The sequence below is a fragment of the Bombina bombina genome, chromosome 1 (assembly GCF_027579735.1).
Source record: "Bombina bombina isolate aBomBom1 chromosome 1, aBomBom1.pri, whole genome shotgun sequence".
NCBI lineage: Eukaryota > Metazoa > Chordata > Amphibia > Anura > Bombinatoridae > Bombina > Bombina bombina.
In genome coordinates, this window is record NC_069499.1 from 524,424,964 (window position 1) to 524,443,823 (window position 18,860).

The window sequence follows — 18,860 nt, forward strand, 5'->3', positions numbered from 1 at the left end:
AGTGCCAACACCAGCCGGTGTAAGTACTTAAATACACCATTCCTTTTAAACACCTTACTGCCTGTAATGGGACCTTTCTTTGTCTCTAGACATAACCTTATATGGATTCATGGGATTCTGGGCTTAACTTAGTTTTGCCTGTCAAGATTTTTTTGTGCAAATCTTATTATTATAACTTGTATAATTATTACCTGTATATTGCATCAAACATGTTCTTGTCTAATGTTTTTATTTCATGAATTCCGGAATTTTTTTGTATTTTATGTATTAAATTGATTTGACTTATTTTAGTAAAATGGTGCTTTTTTAGCATATATATATATATATATATATATATATATATATATATATGAGCTTTTATTTAATCACCAATACTACACTTAGTAGCTTATAGGGACACATACGGTTCAGCAGGTTACCCATAGGTTGATTAGAACACCTCCTATTTTGTTAGCCAGCGCTCCTTTTTTGGTTTCTGAATGTACAAAGGATTAATCTACCTAATCAAAATCCCTATAAACAGTAGTTGTGAATTTTGTAGACAAATCATTAGATAAACTTTTCTAAAGGATTTTGATCAACCCCTTACAGATATTTCAAATACATTCCATTGTCTTGCTGTGGAATCACACATCATCCAAGTTGAAACACTTTTAAAACAAAATAAAATCTTATTTGCTCCAATTGTTGCTTAATAGCCAAACTCCATCTATCAGTTTCTCTATTTGGAGAAACCAATTCAAGCTTTTGGGGTCAATTTATCAAAGTGCGAGCGGACATGATATGATGTAGCGTGTCATGTCCGCCGCACATCAATAAATGCAGACAGCATATACGCTGTTGGCATTTATCATCACACAAGCAGTTCTTGTGAACTACTTGTGCAATGCCGCCCTTGCATATTCGCGGTCAATCGGCCGCTAGCAGGGGTGTCAATCAGCCCGATCATATAGTATCGGCGGATTGAAGACTGCAGCCATAGAGAAGGTGGACAAGTTATAGAGCAGCAGTCTTTAGACCGCTGCTTAATAACTCCTGTTTACGGTGAGCCTGAAGGCTGGCACGGAAACAGGAGCATCAAACTCCATTCAGAGATTTATAATTCGGCCCCTTAGTCTACAGTAAACAAGGCTAGCCACAGTCATTTTGTTAGTATAAAGTGCATTTTTGCAGGTGTTATCTGCTAATGTCAATTGGGTACATCAAAAATGCAGCGAAGGAGATAAGTAGCGCAGCGATAGGCATCATTTTTAATATGCAATAAAAATTACCCTTAATGGGACAGAATACAGCCGCAGGATTCCGTGCAGGTAAAAAAGAGACTTTATTGTAAGATCATTAACAGGGTGTCAAACAAACTCAGGGGTACACTGAAACAATAGCAAACGTTTGCTATTGTTTCAGTGTACCTCTGAGTTTGTTTGACACCCTGTTAATGATCTTACAATAAAGTCTCTTTTTTACCTGCACGGAATCCTGCGGCTGTATTCTGTCCCATTAAGGGTAATTTTTATTGCATATTTGAGCTTTTTACCTTTGGATATCGGAGGAGTGGATCCATACCTGTTCATGGGACGGCCTGAGGGAGATATCTGTTAAGCGGCAAGAGTGGTGAGAATATACCTGTTTTACCCTAAACTTCAGTCTACATACTGAAATCTCTGCATATTTGAACTTTATTACCACTACACCCGATTGCTGCATAACCCTATCCTCAGTGCTTACAAGCTGATTACTTCCACTGACTATATGCTACATTTGGTACGGTACTGCTTTTTATACTTGTTACAAGCTACATGATATCTACTTGTCGTATCAGTTAAATTATTCGTACCCAATCAGTGGTTTGATTTACAACGTGCAGCATCTGCATCTGTGTGTATCATTTTTTAATATATATGCATATAAATATATACATATATATTTATGTGTTAATATGAGTGTTTACACATATTAACACATAAATATATAAGTACTTAAGCATATACGTATATATTTTCTGGGAATACACAGTTCCCATAGACCGCAATGTAAAGGCACTTTTCAGTGCAGTTTTCTTCTAACACCCCACTCCGACCAACTTTAAAGCTCCAAAACTGCCTAGTGCAGTTTTTTTTAAAAAAAAACAATGCTAGACTTTTTTTTTTAATAAAAAAACTACAATGCCCTCCATTTTGAGGGTATTTGGGGCACTTTTAGAAAATTAATTTTTGGAGCGCTAATTGCTACCACGAGCTTGCGGTAGCAATAACCTGCCACTTGTAATAGCTGGTTTATTATAATGCTCCGGCAGAAGGGCAAATAATTGAGTACTCCACTTGAAATCTAGCCCTTACTGTTGCCCCCAGGCTACTGCTTACACCCTGTCTAACCCTCTCTGCCTCTGATTCTGGCAGGCACATTAAGGGTAGAGCAAGGAAAATATGGAGGCAGGCACATCTTCATTTAGCCACTACCAGATGGGCTCACTGAGAATGGTATAAAACAGCTGAACAATCCTCCTTAGGTCGATTACTAACAATCAGGTCTAAAGTATACAAATCTGTAGCAATTCTACTAGAGACTGATCCACTTCTGCATTCATACGACTCCAATCTCAGTGGTTAGAGTCAACCAGTGCACTGCTTCAGAGGTATCAAACAAGTTGTTCCATGGATCCCTCAGTACACAAGAAACCATGTAAATTGTGCAAATATGTGAAAATACACATGTCCATTAATAAAAGGTTACTTTTTGTAAATGCTAAATTATTTTAGAAATTAAAAGTCAATAACAAAGGAGAAATGGTGCCACCTGCCTGCGTCTCACATATAGTAATAAATACGTTACTTTTTATGATGCCAATTTTTTTAGAAGTTAAAATCCATAACTCTTGTAAAGTGAGATGCAGACAGAGCACCAAACAAAACTATTAGACTGAAGCAATATTTGACTCTTATAGGCTTTAAACTTTGTATATAAATAAAGTAACTGTTACATGACAAGTGGTTATTAAAGGGACATGCAACCTAAACATTTTCTTTCATGATTTAGGTAGAACATACAATTTTAAACAGCGTTCCAATTTACTTCTATTTTCAAATTTGTTTAATTCTCTTGGTATCATTTGTTCAAGGAACAGCAATGAACTACTGGTTTCTAACTGAACATATGGGTGAGCCAATGGCAATCAGTATATTTATGCAGCCACCAATCAACAACTAGAACCTAGGTTCTTTGCTGCTCCTGAGCTTACCTAAATAAACCTTTCAGCAAAGGATAGAAAGAGAAGGAAGCAAATTAAATAATAGAAGTAAGTTAGAAAGTTGTGTAAAATTGTATGATTTGTCTAAATCCCGAAAGAAAAAAAAATTGGGTTTCATGTCCCTTTAACCCCTTAATGACCACAGCACTTTTCCATTTTCTGTCCGTTTGGTACCAAGGCTATTTTTACATTTTTGCGGTGTTTGTGTTTAGCTGTAATTTTCCTCTTGCTCATTTACTGTACCCACACATATTATATACCGTTTTTTCTCGCCATTAAATGGACTTTCTAAAGATACCATTATTTTCATCATATCTTATAATTTACTATAAAAAAAATTATAAAATATGAGGAAAAATGGAAAAAAACACACTTTTTCTAACTTTGACCCCCAAAATCTGTTACATATCTACAACCACCAAAAAACACCAATGCTAAATAGTTTCTAAATTTTGTCCTGAGTTTAGAAATACCCAATGTTTACATGTTCTTTGCTTTTTTTGCAAGTTATAGGGCCATAAATACAAGTAGCCCTTTGCTATTTCCAAACCATTTTTTTTCAAAATTAGCGATAGTTACATTAGAACACTAATATCTTTCAGGAATCCCTGAATATCCCTTGACATGTATATATTTTTTTTTAGAAGACATCCCAAAGTATTGATCTAGGCCAATTTTTGTATATTTCATACCACCATTTCACCGCCAAATGCAATCAAATACAAAAAATCGTTCACTTTTTCACAAATTTTTTCACAAACTTTCGGTTTCTCACTGAAATTATTTACAAACAGCTTGTGCAATTATGGCATAAATGATTGTAAATGCTTCTCTGGGATCCCCTTTGTTCAGAAATAGCAGACATATATGGCTTTGGCGTTGATTTTTGGTAATTAGAAAGCCGCTAAATGCCACTGCGCACCACACGTGTATTATGCCCAGCAGTTAAGGGGTTAATTAGGGAGCTTTTAGGGAGCTTGTAGGGTTAATTTTAGCTTTAGTGTAGTGTAGTAGACGACCCCAAGTATTGATCTAGGCCCATTTTGGTATATTCCATGCCACCATTTCACCGCCAAATGCGATCAAATTAAAAAGAACTTTAAATTTTTCACAATTTTAGGTTTCTCACTGAAATTATTTACAAACAGCTTGTGCAATTATGGCACAAATGGTTGTAAATGCTTCTCTGGGATCCCCTTTGTTCAGAAATAGCAGACATATATGACTTTGGCGTTGCTTTCTGGTAATTAGAAGACCGCTAAATGCTGCTGTGCCTCACACGTGTATTATGGCTAGCAGTGAAGGGGTTAATTAGGGAGTTTGTAGGGTGCTTGCAGGGTTAATTTTAGCTTTAGTGTAGAGATCAGCCTCCCACCTGACACATCCCACCCCCTGATCCCTCCCAAACAGCTCCCTTCCCTCCCCCACCCCACAATTGTCCCCGCCATCTTAAGTACTGGCAGAAAGTCTGCCAGTAGTAAAATAAATGGGTTTTTAAAAATAATAAAAAATTGTTTAGCATATTTACATATGCTACTGTGTAGGATCCCCCCCTTAGCCCCCAACCTCCCTGATCCCCCCCAAAACCGCTCTCTAACCCTCCCCTCTGCCTTATTGGGGGCCATCTTGGGTACTGGCAGCTGTCTGCCAGTACCCAGTTTGCAAGAAAATATGTTTTTTTTTTATTTTTTCCCCGTTTTTTCTGTAGTGTAGCTTCCCCCTCCCCACAGACCAACCCCCACCACCTAAATGATGTGTTTTTTATCTGATTTTGTAACATTTTTTAAAAAATTTTTTTTATTTTCCTAAACTTTTTTTTCTGTGTGTAGCGGTTCCCACCCGCTCCCTCCCCGTGCACTCGCCCGCCCCCACCCTCCCGTGCACGTGCGCGCGTCAGTGCGCGCCCCTGGCATCCCCGCCCACGATCCCGCCCCCCTCCACATCATGAGGGCCATCGATGGCCGCCACCCGCCTCTCGGTTCAGCTCCCACCCACCAACGCACTGTAAGCCACTGATCTCCGGTGCAGAGAGGGCCACAGAGTGGCTCTCTCTGCACCGGATGGCTTAAAAAGGTTATTGCAGGATGCCTCCATATCGAGGCATCACTGCAATAACCGGAAAGCAGCTGGAAGCGAGCAGGATCGCTTCCAGCTGCTTTCCACACCGAGGACGTGCAGGGTACGTCCTCAGGCGTTAACTGCCTTTTTTTGAGGACGTACCCTGCACGTCCTCGGTCGTTAAGGGGTTAACATATTTGATTGTTTTAAACCAATTAGGGAAATATATGTAGCAGGGTTAGCATTTTTCTATTTTAACTTCCCTATTATATATTATAAGCAGCCTCTATGCACATTTCCTTACATTTATGTTAGTCACAGTCGCTCCTGAGGTGCATGTAAGTTATGTCCTGTTATGCGCATTGAATGTTATTTAATGTCAAGTTATAGACCCCAAAAAGGATGCTGGGTTTTGTTAAAGACCTTTAAAACCAATACAATATAATCCTATCCATTGCACAACAAAGGCATAATAATTATTTTGGTATAAATTCTAATATAGTGTGTGAATATGGTTCAATTCATTAAAAACTATATAAATTGATTCTATAAAATGTCCATTGTATGTGAAAAATGTGTAAAATCAATATTCTTATTATCTTTTTACATTTTAAATTGTGTTTCTACTTATGATGGAGATGCCATGACCTGACTTCTACGTGAATCTGACAAGGACAGTGATTCCAGCACCTCACATATGAACTCTGCAATATTAATGTCAGGCAACATAAATCATTGGGCTAAAATTGCTATTGTTGCTTAGTGACAATCCAGTTCACTTATCATGCTTTTCATCTCTGAGAAAAGAGATTTTAAGGGGAAAAAAAAATCTCAGTGTCCCCTTTTGTAATAATGAGGCACTTTTACTGTATCTGCCTAAACAGCATTATTCTTCCAACAGTTCTTCCAATGCAAACGTATATACACATGAGGATTCAGGAACGTATGTAATAGGGGAAAGCCAAAACTGCGCTAGAATATTTAGCACGGCTTGAAACCTGAAGAAAAGTGTAGGGTTAAAACCCAATTTTACAAAACCCATTTAAACTATTAAAATAATATTTATTTTGCTTTTTATATATTAAAAAATGAATATTCTCATATATACACTTTATTATAAACAAATACAATTGAGATATTAATAAAACGTTTTAAAATGTTTAGGGATATGGTATATGACAAGGTGTTTGACTTGAAAGGACTCCAACGTGTGTTTGTGTGTATATATATTTATATATCAATGGTTTTCAAACCTTTCCGAAGGCCTCTCCAACAGGCCAGGTGTGACAGACCCTTCTGTCAGGACTGAAGGAGTTAATTGTGTTTAGCTAAGAATCTAATTTCTAAAGACAGGTTTTCTGGCCTCAGCTATTGTGTGCTATAATTACATTTAAGTAATAAACAGGCCATTGTTTAATCACCCTCAGAGAGCAGACGTTAGGTGATAAGACAAGCCAAATGTGTTTAAGTTGTTATCTGCCTAAGTAAAGTATTTAAGTAATGTAATTCTACTGTTTCATAAAAGGGCGTCTTCCCCTTTTTATCTAAATGTACAAGAGTCTTTCAACCCCCCCATCTGGGGTCAAACCTGTATAAATACTAGGCATCTACCCTTTAATAAATGACATTCTGTTTTAAACCTGAAACTGGCTGGGTTGTGAATTGCTGATTCCCTATGCAGGACATTGTTCATCTGGTATTAACCCTTGGTACACTGTTGGTACCGTAACAATTGGTGGCAAGCGACGGAATGAACCTTATCGCCCAGAAGAGCAACTACACAAGCCAGTAACCTCAGGAAGAGGGGGATTATTACAATACTGACTAAGATGGAAAGAGTACCAGGGACAGAAGGAACCAATGGGCCCAGCATATCAGACAGAACCCCTGAAGAAGCAAGCTTTGATCGGGCGGTTAAAATAAGACTGGCATATTATGGCCCCAACCCATCTGCGGAAATTATCGACCGGGTCATAGCAGCTGTGGAAGCCAACCTACTTCGCCAAAGCAGCGCTGCAGCAGCCCAAGTGGAAAAGAGAAAAGTAAATTTTGCAGCTTTTAAAAACTTCCTGGAAACAGAAGGAGAGATTGATGGGTTCCTTGCGGATTTTGAGAGGCAATGTGCACTACACAAGGTACCCGCAGAGGACTGGGTCACGATATTATCCAGAAAATTATCCGGCCGGGCCAGTGAGGCTTTTCGGGCCATTCCAGATGAGGAGGTTGGGGATTATAATACTGTGAAAGAGGCTCTGCTCTCCAGGTATGCGGTTACACCGGAGGCATACCGGAGGCGGTTCAGAGACACTGTTAAATTAGCTGGTGATTCCTACGTTGAGTGGGCATGTAAGGTGCACCGCACAGCAGCTCACTGGATAGCGGGGTGCCAAGCCGTATCTGGGGAAGAGGTGCTGCAGCTATTCCTGTTGGAACATTGCTTTGACAAGTTATCAGCAGGAGTTAGAGAGTGGGTTCAGGACCGTAAACCCTCCACCCTGCATGAAGCTGCTCGCCTGGCAGATGAGTATATGGATGCCCGCAAACTGGACACTGCTACCACTAAGCCCCCTGCTAGAGTGGAGTACAGACCCCCAGTCACCCCAGCAACTGCCAGTTACCAACCCCCGGCGCACCGCTATACCACACGGCCTCCGGCCACGAACTACCCTCAGAGAGCCCGGTTCAATTCACGGGGCTACTCACAGCCTATTTGGTGCTTTGGATGTAAGCAACTAGGGCACAAAAGACCAGAGTGTCCCCTAAATGCACGAACCAAGCATAGTCCTGGAGAAGACCCGCCAGCGGAATCCCACGTAACTCTCAGCCTGCGGCCCGCTACGTAGAGGCGCAAGAATGCTGGAGCATCCTACATGAGGCAGACCTTGTGCAAGCTGCCCACCGGAATAACCGGCAACTGGTTAAAGTGAATGGGAAGAAGGTCAGTGGTCTACGGGATACTGGTGCTACCATGACCTTGCTTCAAAAGAACTTGGTGTCTGAGAAACAGTACACTGGAGACACTGTGGCTGTGAGGGTAGCAGGGGGCGATGTGTTCAGCCTACCTGTTGCCAGGGTACATTTGGATTGGGGAGTGGGCGCTAGACCTGTGAATGTGGGGGTCAAGAAGGACTTACCTGCTGATGTTCTTCTTGGAAATGACTTGGCCCCCCTTGTTTCTGCCTACGCTCCTATGGGTCCCGCTGATGTTAACTCTGTGACTACCCGTGCCCAGATCCGTGCAGCAGAGACTGACCCCCCTGCTGCTAAGCCCCAGGACGCTGAGCTCGGTAAATCTCTATCCGCTATGGATACGTGGAAGTCCCGTTACAATGCGCTGATGAAGGAGAAGAGGAGCGCAGAGGAAAAAGCACGTTTAGAACGTGAATCTCTGCTAGACAAGCTGCACCGACAGACTGCATAAAACACCAGCTTGAGAGTGGGACATGAAACATTAAAGACAAACTTAGCGACACTTGAGGAGAAGCTGACGCTGGCTCATAGTGAGGTGCAGCAACTCAAGGGCACCCTATGTCAGTATGAAGGGATTGTGGATACCTATAAAGAGCAGGTACAGAAAACTCGTAAAGAAGCTGATGGGATTTTGAAGGACTGTTTAGCCCTAGTCTGGGCACTGAGGAAGTTGAACCCTTCTTTGTATGGACATGAATTCTCTCTCATAACGGGAATACAGATGGATTGTCCTGGCAAACTGACATGCCTACCACCTCCTAGTCCGGTCATCCCCAGGTTGACCCACCAAAGGGTCAAGCCGGGTCTGCCGGAGTGTTCCACAAGGGGGGAGATATGTGACAGACCCTTCTGTCAGGACTGAAGGAGTTAATTGTGTTTAGCTAAGAATCTAATTTCTAAAGACAGGTTTTCTGGCCTCAGCTATTGTGTGCTATAATTACATTTAAGTAATAAACAGGCCATTGTTTAATCACCCTCAGAGAGCAGACGTTAGGTGATAAGACAAGCCAAATGTGTTTAAGTTGTTATCTGCCTAAGTAAAGTATTTAAGTAATGTAATTCTACTGTTTCATAAAAGGGCGTCTTCCCCTTTTTATCTAAATGTACAAGAGTCTTTCAACCCCCCCATCTGGGGTCAAACCTGTATAAATACTAGGCATCTAGCCTTTAATAAATGACATTCTGTTTTAAACCTGAAACTGGCTGGGTTGTGAATTGCTGATTCCCTATGCAGGACATTGTTCATCTGGTATTAACCCTTGGTACACTGTTGGTACCGTAACACCAGGTTTTTAGGATTACCTCGGGTGAGAGCAGGTAAAATAACCTTGTTTACTAATCAGCTGATTATTTCACCTGTGCTCTAGCTCAGTTATCTACAAAATGTGGCCTGTTAGAGAGGTCTGAGGACAGGTTTGAAAACCATATATTTTATATATAAGTATCAACAAGTAGGGACTGCACTCGCTGGATTCAGTTCAAATAATACCTTATTTATTCAATGGTGACGTTTTGGGGTACGCAAACCCCTTCCTCAGACTGGTTGCATTGAATAAATAAGGTATTATTTGAACTGAATACAGCGAGTGCAGTCCCTACTTCTTGATACTTATTGAAATTTTGACTGAGCACCCTGGTTGCTGACTATCTTTGAATTGCGAGTGCAGATACACAGTGGATATATATATATATATATATATATATATATATATATAGTGACAGAGAGCGCACTTGCACTTAACTGACAACCACTAGGGTGCAGGCAAAAACTTGAAATAAAGGCAAAAAGGCTTGCACTCACTTGATTTATGAAAAATGGTGCTTTTACTGTCACATTAAAAAATCAGTGATGTTTCGGGGATCAATCACCCTTCATCAGACCAAGTGAACAGTGAACAAACCAAGTGTTTAAATAAGGTGTAAACCCCTCCCACTAATCAGAACAGGACAGTCCCCTGTTACATCATGTGATACAAACAATTTATCAAAATATAGACATTTCACAATTTCTGTCACTCTAATTTTATAATAATTGTGACATCCCACCGTGCATTTCAATCTACATTCGTTCTAAGGAATATTAGTTAAGCAAAACATTTTAATATCTAGATATTATCCTCACATGGGCTAAAACTAAATAAACATTGTACTTGCAAACAATGCAATATATACAATCATGATGGGTGATTACATGAGAGCTGGAAAAGTGTGCTAACCTAGTATTAACTATGATAAAACTTATGTGTTAATATTGAACGTTTAGGGAGCAAGTAGTGCCCAAATACATCAGAAGAATGGAGTAATCCAATAATAGATGGCTGTGCGCTGTAGCTTATGGCAGCCTCACTGGGCCAAAATATTTATGATAGACAGTAATATACAACGCTTGCTTTTGAGGAGCAAATAATAACCACATGAATTGGTAAAATGAACTAATCAAATAATGACCAGCTGCAAGCCACAGCTACTGAAAGACACAGCAACCCTAATATATTACTTAGTGTTACTTACAGGACCGAAGGGAAACACATCTTAGCCGTTGCGTATCACCAAACCACCATGCGTGTGTGTCGGGGGTGTGGTCTAAAAACGGACCCAACAAATCGCACAACAAACCTCCTCTTGGAGGGGTGGTACTCAGCCTATGGCCACACCATAGAGGATTAGTGTAGGCAAGAGATAGAGATCGATTCTAAGAAATAAAGGAAAAAGGATGAACATTAATACAGCAAGGACCAAATAGTAAATAACACATATTCATCCTGCTAATGATAAAGTAGAACAATCTTAGTTGTAATCTCGTAACCCAGACGGGGGTAGCCTCAGTCACATCATAGTAGGCCACATTGGTTATATAGCCAATCATAAGGTTTGTTTACACTAATGACGTATATCATCTGTATGCAGGAACTTGTCGGACTGTCAGTGATACTATGCAGGTCCTCACTGGATGGCAGAAAGGAGAAAGTTGGGATAGCAGACTGGTGTATCCTAGAGAATAGTGGTAGAGACACATATTATTACACAGTATGCAAATATAAAAAATCCACATAAAGAAATACATCCTCAAAGGGGGAATAAATTCCCAGCTGGGCATGTTATATACTAACTATTCAGAATCCCCTGCTTCTAAGAATAGTGGAATATGTCCACCCAGCCCACTAGGAGAGTGAACAAAGCCTCAATACTAAAATAAAGACAATATCTAGTACGGAATAAATAAAAATGGATGCTAAATAGAAATGAATAAAAAAGATATTAATAAAAAATTGAAAAAAAAATTAATGAAAATTAAAAAGAATAAACAAGTGTACAAAAAATAGTTGTTCACCACTCTCACCTTTCTCCCCTTTTAGTGTCAGGGAGCATAGGTAGATATCAACTGCCCATAACACCATATGGACCAAAAAATCATCAAGTAGATCCTGACATTAAGCAAGAGAGATAGTAAATATAACTCACTGCATAACCAATCAATATCTGCTTAATTTTGTCACATAAGGGTACCCCGATAGAGAAATCCACCCCCACTACTACTAAATTGGAACGATACAGATACAGCAGATTATAGAAAACACAGCTAATCAAGCTGATACAAGTCACAGGAAACATTGCCAGTCAAGCTGATGGTTCAGGCCTTGTGGATATAAGATTCTTAATTTATAAATCCATTTGGATTCCACCTAGAGTAGAAGTTGATTTCTGTCACTCTCTCTCTTGAGGGGCGGTACGTGATCAATTAATATAAACCTTAAATCCCTGACTGTGTACTTCAACTGCATAAAGTGTTTTGCCACCGGTTCATTAAAGGTCTGATTGTCGATAGCCTCACAAATAGAATGTCTGTGATTTGCCGTCCTCGTGCGGATGGTGTCGCTTGTCTTCCCCACATAAAAGCGACCACAAATACAGTTCAACAAATATACCACATGAGTTGTAATACATGTGAGATAGAATTTTATATTGAAACATTGATTCATGTGGGGGTGTCTAAAATGAGATCCCTAGATCATTGAAATGCAGGTGGTGCATCCCGAGCATCTGTAACAACCCTTCTTCTTACTTCGCAGCCAATTCCTCTTATAACAATGTTCCGGATCTGTTAACATGAGTTGATCTCTAAGAGAACTACCCTTCCTAAAGTAACACTAAGTATTATATTAGGGTTGCTGTGTCTTTCAGTAGCTGTGGCTTACAGCTGGTCATTATTTGATAAGTTCATTTTACCAATTTGTTTGGTTATTATTTGCTCCTCAAAAGCAAGCGTTGTATATTACTGTCTATCTATCATAAATATTTTGGCCCAGTGAGGCTGCTATAAGCTACAGCGCACAGCCATCTATTATTGGATTACTCCATTATTCTGATGTATTTGGGCACTACTTGCTCCCTAAACGTTCAATATTAACACATAAGTTTTATCACAGTAAATACTAGATTAGCACACTTTTTCAGCTCTCATGTAATCACCCATCATGATTGTATATATTGCATTGTTTACAAGTACGATGTTTATTTAGTTTTAGCCCATGTGAGGATAATATCTAGATATTAAAATGTTTTGCTTAACTAATATTCCTTAGAATGAATGTAGATTGAAATGCATGGTGGGAAGTCACTATTATTATAAAATTAGATTGACAGAAATTGTGAGATGTCAATATTTTGATAAATTGTTTGCATCACATGATGTAACAGGGGGCTATCCTGTTCTGATTGGTGGGAGGGGTTTACACCTTATTTAAACACTTGGGCCTAGATTTAGAGTTTGGCGTTAGCCGTGAAAACCAGCGTTAGAGGCTCCTAACGCTGGTTTTAGGCTACCGCCGGTATTTGGAGTCACTCAAAATAGGGTCTAACGCTCACTATCTCTTATTAAATAAATTATTCCTATTTAAAGCTAAATACTTACCTGTAAAATAAATCCTAATATAGCTACAATATAAATTATAATTATATTATAGCTATTTTAGGATTTATATTTATTTTACAGGTAACTTTGTATTTATTTTAACCAGGTACAATAGCTATTAAATAGTTAAGAACTATTTAATAGCTAAAATAGTTATAATAATTACAAATTTACCTGTAAAAGAAATCCTAACCTAAGTTACAAATAAACCTAACACTAGACTATCAATAAATTAATTAAATAAACTACCTACAATTACCTACAATTAACCTAACACTACACTATCAATAAATTAATTAAATACAATTGCTACAAAGAAATACAATTAAATAAACTAGCTAAAGTACAAAAAATAAAAAAGAACTAAGTTACAAAAAATAAAAAAATATTTACAAACATAAGAAAAATATTACAACAATTTTAAACTAATTACACCTACTCTAAGCCCCCTAATAAAATAACAAAGCCCCCCAAAATAAAAAAATGCCCTACCCTATTCTAAATTACTAAAGTTCAAAGCTCTTTTACCTTACCAGCCCTGAACAGGGCCCTTTGCGGGGCATGCCCCAAGAAATTCAGCTCTTTTTCCTGTAAAAAAAACATACAATACCCCCCACAACATTACAACCCACCACCCACATACCCCTAATCTAACCCAAACCCCCCTTAAATAAACCTAACACTAAGCCCCTGAAGATCATCCTACCTTGTCTTCACCATACCAGGTTCACCGATCTGTCCAGAAGAGCTCCTCCGATGTCCTGATCCAAGCCCAAGCGGGGGGCTGAAGAGGTCCATGATCCGGCTGAAGTCTTCATCCAAGCGGGCCAGAAGAGGTCTTCCATCCGATTGAAGTCTTCATCCAAGCGGCATCCATCCGGAGCGAAGCGGCAGCATCCTGAAGACCTCCACCGCGGAACATCCATCCTGGCCGACGACTGAACGACGAATGACGGTTCCTTTAAATGATGTCATCCAAGATGGCGTCCCTCGAATTTCGATTGGCTGATAGGATTCTATCAGCCAATCGGAATTAAGGTAGGAATATTCTGATTGGTCTTGATAAAGGCCTGACAGGGGCCAAAACGCGTCGACTGAGTATTGGTAAGCCTATTCCCTTTTATGTACAATTGTGTGAAGTTACCTGCACCATATTTGTCTTTGTATTTTAGGTGGATATCGTTTTTTGGGCCAAACTGGTTCAGTCTTTTAGTACGTTTTTTCACTCCTGTGGACACTACTTCTCCTCCTCTCCCACCCTCAAGGATTATCTACACTGTGGGATCACTACAAGGAATATCCATTTAGGTTTGGGTGACTATTTTTACTATTTTGATATTTTTTCACTTTGCCTACACTGCATATTTTTTCTTTTTATTTTTTTGTCTTGTTCGCCACAGAATTACAACTCACTATTTTTAAAGACACACTTGTTTTCATCACATTGACTCTGGATTTTTATATTTATATATTTTTATTTTTAACATTCTGGATTTTGAATTTTGGATTTTTCGCACTATTGAACACTTTTGGACACTAGTTATTTGATTTTATATGGTTTAACACCCATTACCCAGTCCCGTGCAATCTCAGTCTAGGAACGTTGAATATCTGTTGCTGATTATTTGTTGTCGACATTTTACACATTGTTTGTATAATTTGAACTGTTTATATCTGTTATTTTATCTCAAGGATCCATGATATATATTGTATGTTTTAAAACTGTTATTAAAGAGACACAATCACACACAGATGGTTAGAGAAAGAGAGAGACACAATCACACAGAGAGTGAGAGAGAGAGAGAGAGAGAGAGACAATCACACACAGAGGGTTAGAGAAAGAGAGAAACACAATCACAAAACACAATCACACACAGAGGGTTAGAGAAAGAGAGATACACAATCACACACAGAGGATTAGAGAAAGAGAGAGAGACACAATCACACACAGAGGGTTAGAGAGAGAGAAAGAGAGAGAGACACAATCACACACAGAGGGTTAGAGAGAGAGAGAAAAAGAGAGAGAGACACAATCATACATAGAGGGTTAGAGAGAGAGAGAAGGAGAGAGAGACACAATCACACACAGAGGGTTAGAGAGAGAGAGAAAGAGAGAGAGACACAATGACACACAGAGGGTTGGAGAGAGAGAGAAAGAGAGAAAGAGAGAGAGAGAGAGAGAGAGAGAGAGAGAGCAATCATACACAGAGGGTTAGAGAGAAAGAGAAAGATAGAAAGAAAGAGAGAGATAGACAATCACACAAAGAGGGTTAGAGAAAGAGAGAGACACAATCACACAGAGGGTTAGAGAGGGAGAGAAAGAGAGAGAGACACAATCACACACAGAAAGTTAGAGAGAGAGAGAGAGACAATCACACACAGAGGGTTAGAGAAAGAGAGAGAGACACAATCACACACAGAGGGTTAGAGAAAGAGAGAGAGACACAATCACACACAGAGGGTTAGAGAAAGAGAGAGAGACACAATCACACACAGAGGGTTAGAGAAAGAGAGAGACACAATCACACACAGAGGGTTAGAGAAAGAGAGAGAGACACAATCACACACAGAGGGTTAGAGAAAGAGAGAGACACAATCACACATAGAGGGTTAGAGAAAGAGAGAGACACAATCACACACAGAGGGTTAGAGAGAGAGAGAGACACAATCACACACAGAGGGATAGAGAAAGAGAGAGAGACACCATGGCACACAGAGAGTTAGAGAGAGAGAGAAAGAGAGAGACAATCACACACAGAGGGTTAGAGAAAGAGAGAGAGAAACAATCACACACAGAGGGTTAGAGAAAGAGAGAGAGACACACTCACACACAGAGGGTTAGAGAAAGAGAGAGAGACACAATCACACACAGATGGTTAGAGAAAGAGAGAGACACAATCACACAGAGGGTTAGAGAGAGAGAGAAAAAGAGAGAGAGACACAATCATACATAGAGGGTTAGAGAGAGAGAGAAGGAGAGAGAGACACAATCACACACAGAGGGTTAGAGAGAGAGAGAAAGAGAGAGAGACACAATGACACACAGAGGGTTGGAGAGAGAGAGAAAGAGAGAGAGAGAGAGAGAGAGAGAGAGAGAGAGAGAGAGAGAGAGCAATCATACACAGAGGGTTAGAGAGAAAGAGAAAGATAGAAAGAAAGAGAGAGATAGACAATCACACAAAGAGGGTTAGAGAAAGAGAGAGACACAATCACACAGAGGGTTAGAGAGGGAGAGAAAGAGAGAGAGACACAATCACACACAGAGAGTTAGAGAGAGAGAGAGAGAGAGAGAGAGAGAGACAATCACACACAGAGGGTTAGAGAAAGAGAGAGAGACACAATCACACACAGAGGGTTAGAGAAAGAGAGAGATACACAATCACACACAGAGGGTTAGAGAAAGAGAGAGAGACACAATCACACACAGAGGGTTAGAGAAAGAGAGAGACACAATCACACACAGAGGGTTAGAGAAAGAGAGAGAGAGACAATCACACACAGAGGGTTAGAGAAAGAGAGAGACACAATCACACATAGAGGGTTAGAGAAAGAGAGAGACACAATCACACACAGAGGGTTAGAGAGAGAGAGAGACACAATCACACACAGAGGGTTAGAGAAAGAGAGAGAGACACCATGGCACACAGAGAGTTAGAGAGAGAGAGAAAGAGAGAGACAATCACACACAGAGGGTTAGAGAAAGAGAGAGAGAGAAACAATCACACACAGAGGGTTAGAGAAAGAGAGAGACACACTCACACACAGAGGGTTAGAGAAAGAGAGAGACACAATCACACACAGATGGTTAGAGAAAGAGAGAGACACAATCACACAGAGGGTTAGAGAGAGAGAGAAAGAGAGAGAGACACAATCACACACAGAGGGTTAGAGAAAGAGAGAGACACAATCACACACAGAGGGTTAGAGAAAGAGAGATACACAATCACACACAGAGGGTTAGAGAAAGAGAGAGAGACACAATCACACACAGAGGATTAGAGAAAGAGAGAGAGACACAATCACACACAGAGGGTTAGAGAGAGAGAGAAAGAGAGAGAGACACAATCACACACAGAGGGTTAGAGATAGAGAGACACAATCACACACAGAGGGTTAGAGAGAGAGAGAAAAAGAGAGACACAATCATACATAGAGGGTTAGAGAGAGAGAGAAGGAGAGAGAGACACAATCACACACAGAGGGTGAGAGAGAGAGAGAGAGAGAGAGAGAGAGAGAAAGAGAGACACAATCACACACAGAGGGTTAGAGAGAGAGAAAGAGAGAGAGAGCAATCATACAGAGAGGGTTAGAGAGAAAGAGAGAGATAGAGAGAAACAGAGAGATAGACAATCACACAAAGAGGGTTAGAGAAAGAGAGAGAGACACAATCACACACAGAGGGTTAGAGAGAGAGAGACACAATCACACACAGAGGGTTAGAGAGAGAGAGAAAAAGAGAGAGAGACACAATCATACATAGAGGGTTAGAGAGAGAGAGAAGGAGAGAGAGACACAATCACACACAGAGGGTTAGAGAGAAAGAGAGAGAGACACAATGACACACAGAGGGTTGGAGAGAGAGAGAAAGAGAGAAAGAGAGAGAGAGAGAGAGAGAGAGAGAGAAAGAGAGAGAGAGAGAGAGAGCAATCATACACAGAGGGTTAGAGAGAAAGAGAAAGATAGAAAGAAAGAAAGAAAGAAAGAAAGAAAGAAAGAAAGAAAGAAAGAAAGAGAGAGATAGACAATCACACAAAGATGGTTAGAGAAAGAGAGAGACACAATCACACAGAGAGTTAGAGAGGGAGAGAAAGAGAGAGAGACACAATCACACACAGAGAGTTAGAGAGAGAGAGAGAGACAATCACACACAGAGGGTTAGAGAAAGAGAGAGAGACACAATCACACACAGAGGGTTAGAGAAAGAGACACAATCACACACAGAGGGTTAGAGAAAGAGAGAGAGACACAATCACACACAGAGGGTTAGAGAAAGAGAGAGACACAATCACACACAGAGGGTTAGAGAAAGAGAGAGAGACACAATCACACACAGAGGGTTAGAGAAAGAGAGAGACACAATCACACATAGAGGGTTAGAGAAAGAGAGAGACACAATCACACACAGAGGGTTAGAGAAAGCTAGAGAGACACAATCACACACAGAGGATTAAAGAAAGAGAGAGACACACAATCACACACAGAGGGTTAGAGAGAGAGAAAGAGAGAGAGACACAATCACACACAGAGGGTTAGAGAGAGAGAGAAAAAGAGAGAGAGACACAATCATACATAGAGGGTTAGAGAGAGAGAGAGAAGGAGAGAGAGACACAATCACACACAGAGGGTTAGAGAGAGAGAGAAAGAGAGAGAGACACAATGACAAACAGAGGGTTGGAGAGAGAGAGAAAGAGAGAGAGAGAGAGAGAGAGAGAGAGAGAGAGAGAGAGAGAGAAAGAGAGAGAGAGAGAGAGAGAGAGCAATCATACACAGAGGGTTAGAGAGAAAGATAGAAAGAAAGAGAGAGATAGACAATCACACAAAGAGGGTTAGAGAAAGAGAGAGACACAATCACACAAAGAGGGTTAGAGAAAGAGAGAGACACAATTACACACAGAGGGTTAGAGAAAGAGAGAGACACAATCACACACAGAGGGTTAGAGAAAGAGAGAGTGACAC